Below are 6,000 nucleotides of genomic sequence, written 5' to 3' on the forward strand. Positions count from 1 at the left end.
GAGTTGCTGGCTCAGAATAACAGGATGGTCGTAACTCTTAAAGGTTTATGGTGCCTATTTTTTCCAATCAGATCATTCAGGAAATAAAATGGTTTCCATTCACCTTTTTTTTTTTGAAACTAGTTTCTTAAGAGACTTTCTTGCTGCATTTGTATGCATAGGCAGAAGATCTGTATCTATCCTGACTTAATAATGTATGTCTGATCATCTCTCAGGAGACAGAACATTATTATCCCAGGTATCCAAATGAGCACAAATTCACACACCCATATTCCAAGGACTCTGTTAGGAAATTTGCAAGGTTGAACTAGCTAAGAATTAGGGATCAAACAAATCATTGAATCTCCAGATGCTGGGCATTGTTGCAATGCAAATCAATTTCAGTCTGCTAGATCCTGTTCTGTTTACAGATGCTTAAATTGGTTTTACAAAATAGACCCCCCTCATCTCCCACCCACATACAATATTTATTTCCAATATTTATTTGTTTTATTGGGCACTTCCAAATATGCTTTGCATGGGTGATTGGACGGCTCCAGCTCTTTTACATCTTCAATTTTCACTTCCCCAGACGAGCTCCTTGGATGCAGTTCCCATTCATTCCAGCCCTTTGGCAATGTTGGCTGGGGATAGTGGGAGCTGCCAGCCTATAGATTTGAAAGGAGTCAGTCTGGGAAAGGCTGTAAAATCGCACCTTTAGATCGCCTAAACCTTCTTAACAAACGTCATACACCCCCAAAGTGCTTTCTTCCACCACTGCACCGCTTTTCCACAGGAGTGTGTTTGTGTGTGGGGTGTGTGATTTACAACACTGCAAAGTGCCCTCTGGGTTGCTGTCACCACCTTTTTATTACCCATAAAAAGGAAAAGAAGAGGGGGGGGGTCGAGAGTCAGAGGCCCATTTGCGGGACAACCCAACAATCTCACCTGTCTCCTTTCCGGTCCGCAGGAGGTAGTCCGGGCACGTGGAAATCCTTCCCCGGGAGGACACCGATTCAAAACGATCCTACCCCTCCTCGCCTGGCAAGTTAAAAAGTTTCCGTGTTTCCAGCAAAACACCCCAGTCCAGTTTGCGGGTGTTATTAGGATTAAACTCTACTCTCCTCAAGCCTCAAGGATCTCGGCTTCGCTTGGCTTTTGACCGCTCGAGTCTCCAGATGGATTCGGAGCGGCCAGTCCACCTCCCTCTTTTTCAGGAGCAACCTCTCCTACCAATCCGTTGCTCCGAAGCCAACCTCTCCTCTCCCTGTCCCTTCCAGCCTGCCTCGCCTCTCTCTCTCTCTCTCTCTCTCTCTCTCTCCAGTGCTGTGGGAGGCGAGCTTGGAAATGAATGTCAATGCACGAAACGAACACGTTTCTTTCTTTTTCTTTTCTTGTTTTTGTTCTCAATCTTTCTGGACACGTCTGTTCTTTTTTTTGTTACATTTTCATTTGTCTTCCTTCTTTTTTCTTTTGAAGGCGTTTCTTTTGAAAGAACCAGTTACAAAAAGAAAAAAAAAATCCTCTCTCAATGATAATTTTGATGGAGCCCCGGCTTACAAACAAAGAAGGAAAAAGCTGAAACTGTTGAGAGCTGTGAAGAATCAGAGCAGATCCAGAATAACAAGAGTTGGAAGGGACCTTGGAGGACTTCTAGTCCAACCCCCTATTCAGGTCCCCCATATTTTTCTGCAAGAATCATTGTCCTTCCCCAGGTCTTCTTGTATGCACACACTTCCCTTTAATATGCAGTGGTAAGCAAAGGTCACTGCTCACAGCTAAAGGCCATTCAGAATGTTTGCATTTCATAAGACCACCGCCACTATAAATGAAAAGTAAGAGTAATTTCTCTCCAGTCTGGAGTAGAATATCTTATGTGCATTATTAAGAATTTTATTAAAATAATCATAATATAAGATACTGATGATGTAAGGAAAACTTCTACTGCTTAATGTTAAATATTGATCATCAATATCAAACTCATTATTTGTATTTTTCCAAAGACATATAATCAAAATTACATACGGAAAATTATTTGTTCTTTGAAATTCCCCTTCCTCCCATGCTCAGAGTTTAGTATAAAGATGGGGTTCCTCCCCCTCCATCTCCCTGCTGGATGATTTGTTCTCCATGTTTTCTAATCCAGGTTGATGATTTCCAAGTAGAAAAGCAGAGATGTGTGGATGCAAATTTGTTCTTCTGCATTAGTTGATGAAGAGATCAAACATTTTATATACAAAATAATATTTAAACAATTTTGGAGCACGGTGTTTCCGACAACTATCTTCTTCTTGAGTTTAGTCATCTTTGACCTAGATGCAATGCAATCAACATTTCCAAATAGGATAATCACATTGATTTCTAGCTCACTCTGGGCAGGTATCCAAAGAATTGTAATATCACCTGATGCTAGAAATAGTCCAATTTTGGGCAAGTGCTACATCAATTCAACTACCAAGGGTAATTTCCATATAAATTTGATTTCATTTCTAAATTACTGTCTTTAGGAAGGCTCTAAGGAAGAAAACAACCATGGAACATTCATAGATGGAAAGAGGTACTTCCTGAAATGCTAAACACCATACAGTATGTGTATACTATATTTCCTTACACACAGTGTTCACTTTTTGCCTGAACATAGACATATACACAAGCTTTATTTTTTTCCCCTTAATGATAGCTATGCTCATGATTAGAGGATATTTTTCTGGATTAAGATGGGAAGCAAATTTGTACCACATAGCTTCTCTAAATCCAGTTTTCAATTCTGTCCTGTATATTGACAGAATATAGGGAAGAATCACTCTAACCTAAGACATTTTGCTGCCCAAGATACTCCCTACATAAGGCAGAAAATCTTCCAAATCCCAATTCTCCTAACCCTGATAATAAATGTGCAATAATAAATTTGCTGCATGTTGATACCATCCAAAACATACTGCTTAAGGTAGCCTGTTTACTCTGTCCTAGAGAAGAGCCAGCTTCCAGGCATAGAATGGAAACAAAATGTTTTTGATGGCTGTATCCTTATCTAAAGTCAAGGTTGGAGGTCAAAAAGCTCAGCTTGGATGCATAAAGTCCTATTCTCCTTTTCTGCTAAATGCAGATATGAACCACAGAGCTCTTCTAGGTCAAATGACCATTATTCAGAATGCAGAAGTAGCAGCTAGTGAAAGTCAAAGTTATGGAAAATTCAATTTATTTTTGCTCCTTAATATAACTATCCATTTTAAAGTGCAATTGAAGGTGCTACTGTTAGTTGATGCTTCCTTCACTAGAGCTGAAGAAAGAATCAACAGTCCAGGTAGCTTTTATCTGATTCTTTATCATGAAGACCATAATGATCCCCCTCTGCATCCAGACATTTATTCACACAGAGAAGGAGCTTTTTTAACCTGGCATCCCTCTCCAACTATTTGGGAACAAACTTTGGCCATGGGGGGAGAGGTGGAAGATTCCTAAAAAATTGAGTTTTAGGGAAGGGTAATGTGATTAAGGTCCACATTTATTATATTTTCTAATGGCACTGTATGAGAATAGTCCTTAAAAAAAGGTTAGTTGATGCTTTTGCTTATATATGAGCAGACTGTGATCTCAGCCCTATTTTGTTGTAGATGTAGTAGTTGTAGTTTAGAAAATGTATGCATTGAAATATATGCACATACAAAATATATTCCTCATTTAAAAAAGGTCTCTCTCACACACATGTGGCACACCCTCAGGGAGGTGCCAGCAAGTATAGGCTCAAAGCATAAATCATGCTAATATTTCCAGTTCAATATTCTTGTTTATGCTTCTAAACTTCACAGCCAGTTAGAACATTCTGTCTACTTTCAAGAGGAAAGTCCTATCCATTTCCTCTTTTTCTTTCCTTCCCCAATTAAGTCACCCCTCCACAAATATTATTTTGAGAGAGATAGCCAAACCCTACTTGATATATCCACTTATTATCAAATAATTAAAAATTTGCAATGAATGCAAGGTAAAAGTTAAAGACAGATCTCTGATCACTTTCACTGCAAAATCACACCAATTTATTTTATATTATGGATCATTTAGAATCACCAGTCATAAAAATATAACAGTAAAAATGTACACTCAAAAAACATCAGTGAGGGGAAAGCAGCAACATCTGTCAGCTTTGGATAATCAGCTGTGGCTGATACCAAGGACCATTTCAGGTAGAATTAGTTGTAATATCTTCTAAAATGTGAAGTGGCATTTTTATATAGGCTGTGGTAGTGTGGCTTTATTGCCATAGATGCTTCTCAGCTGAATTTCATGCAGGCCTCAGAGTAGTCTAATTTTAAAAACCCTTTGCAAGCAGACATTTCAGAGTAGTCTAGCCCTTCTCTGCAAGAGAGAAAGAAGAAAGCCTTGGGAAGGTATTATAAATAAAGCTCTCAAAAAGAGTGATAATAGGTGACTCCATCTACTTTTGGCTCTGGCTACATTAACTGTCATAATCCAGATTTGCCATGCTTACTACACGTCTGTCTTTCAGCAGGTAATCCCTGGGAGAAATAAGAACCCTAAAAGCAAAAAGCTTATATTTACCTTCTGGTCTTCTGCTTCTTAAAGGGTGTTTCTAGACTATTCCTTACTTTCCATCATTTTTACTCTTAGACATTGCTTCCTTTCTGTTTAAAAGCCTTAATTATGTATTCACACAAATCATTATGTTAAGATTTTAATAATAAGTTAAATTAGACTATATAAATGTATGATCTGAGCTTGCCTTTCTGTTGAAACAAAGCTAATTCAAAGGCTGAATTAATATATTTATTTGAATCAACTTTTATTACATAGGTATCTTTCCAGAACATGATCACTTTTTTCCTAATAGTCAAGACATAATTTATCTAAACTAATAAACTCCATTTTTTTTGAATATATACTTTAACAATGCATTACCGTCTTTGAATCTCAACTTCCTTATAAAAACCCAGTTCACCACAGTAAGAATATCTAAGCTATAAGAAACTATTAGTGGACATGATAATAACATCTGCACTACAGCTTCTTCAAATGTGTCACAATGCTAGCACAGAAAGGGTGGGATACAACTTTAATCAAATATACTTTGAGAAGTCCAATAAATCCTAAAAGTATTTTAATGAATCAAGTGAGTGTTTAAATTGTTTACATATTAAATACTTAACATTTCTTCAAAGACTGATAATTCCCAGTTGCCAATACTGAGCACTATAGCCTGCTTGGAGCAAAACAGGTTGCGATCTAGACAATTAGCCATCTCTGCTAAAGCACTTGTAAAAGTTGATTTTGACACTCACAACATGTGGAAACAACACTGGATAGAAAACCCCCCCCCAGTGATAAAGCTTTCCCTGCATCTTTGAAAAACCACCTGGATTTGATTAGCCCCTTGTGATATGGACAACACTGAACCAAATTTGAACTGGTCATTGTAGATGTGCAGACACCCTCTATAAGAGGAGCAAAATATTATCACCAAATTGTGACTATGGGGCTGAAAAACAAACTATCCAACACATAGTGATGGGGTGTCAAATTATAATGAAGATTTCCCTGATTTTCTAGCTGAATGAAGTAAAAATTATCTTTGCAACTTAGATATACATTTGTAATTTTCCTGTTAAGATTTCAGATTTTATATTCTAGGTTTTGTATTTTACCTGTGCTCCTTTTTACTGAAATATGATATAATGTGCCATATGATAAAATAAATCTTCAAATCTAAAGGCACTGATTTTACAATACAGGTAGTCCTTGACTTATGATTGTAATGGAGCCTGGAATTTTATTTTAAGTCATGTTGGTTGTAAGTCTAGGCACCCACATGACCAATCCACTTTTACAACTTTTGCAGCAATCTTAAAATGCTGGCTAGGAAATTCTGGGAGTTGAAGTCTACCCAACTTAAAGTTGCCAAGTTGAGAAACATTGTAAAAGAACATCAAGGCCAAACAATGAAACTAAAAAGGGTTTAAAATTTATATATCACCATTCAGCATTAGGTACATTATATTTCTATGACAA

General features: G+C 37.4%; 1 protein-coding gene across 1 annotated transcript in view; it reads right to left on the reverse strand.

The window, feature by feature from the left end:
• SPATA13 (spermatogenesis associated 13) overlaps positions 1 to 1,368 on the reverse strand; it is a 97,819-nt gene extending 96,451 nt beyond the window's left edge. Inside the window, exon 1 of the mRNA XM_039356282.1 lies at positions 928 to 1,368. The gene's annotated coding sequence lies outside the window, so the exon portion shown is untranslated. The remainder of the gene's footprint in view (positions 1 to 927) is intronic.
• Between the last annotated feature and the right edge of the window lie 4,632 nt (positions 1,369 to 6,000).

The sequence above is a fragment of the Crotalus tigris genome, unplaced genomic scaffold, assembly GCF_016545835.1.
Source record: "Crotalus tigris isolate CLP2741 ecotype Arizona unplaced genomic scaffold, ASM1654583v1 scf7180000017573.2180621, whole genome shotgun sequence".
Taxonomy (NCBI): domain Eukaryota; kingdom Metazoa; phylum Chordata; class Lepidosauria; order Squamata; family Viperidae; genus Crotalus; species Crotalus tigris.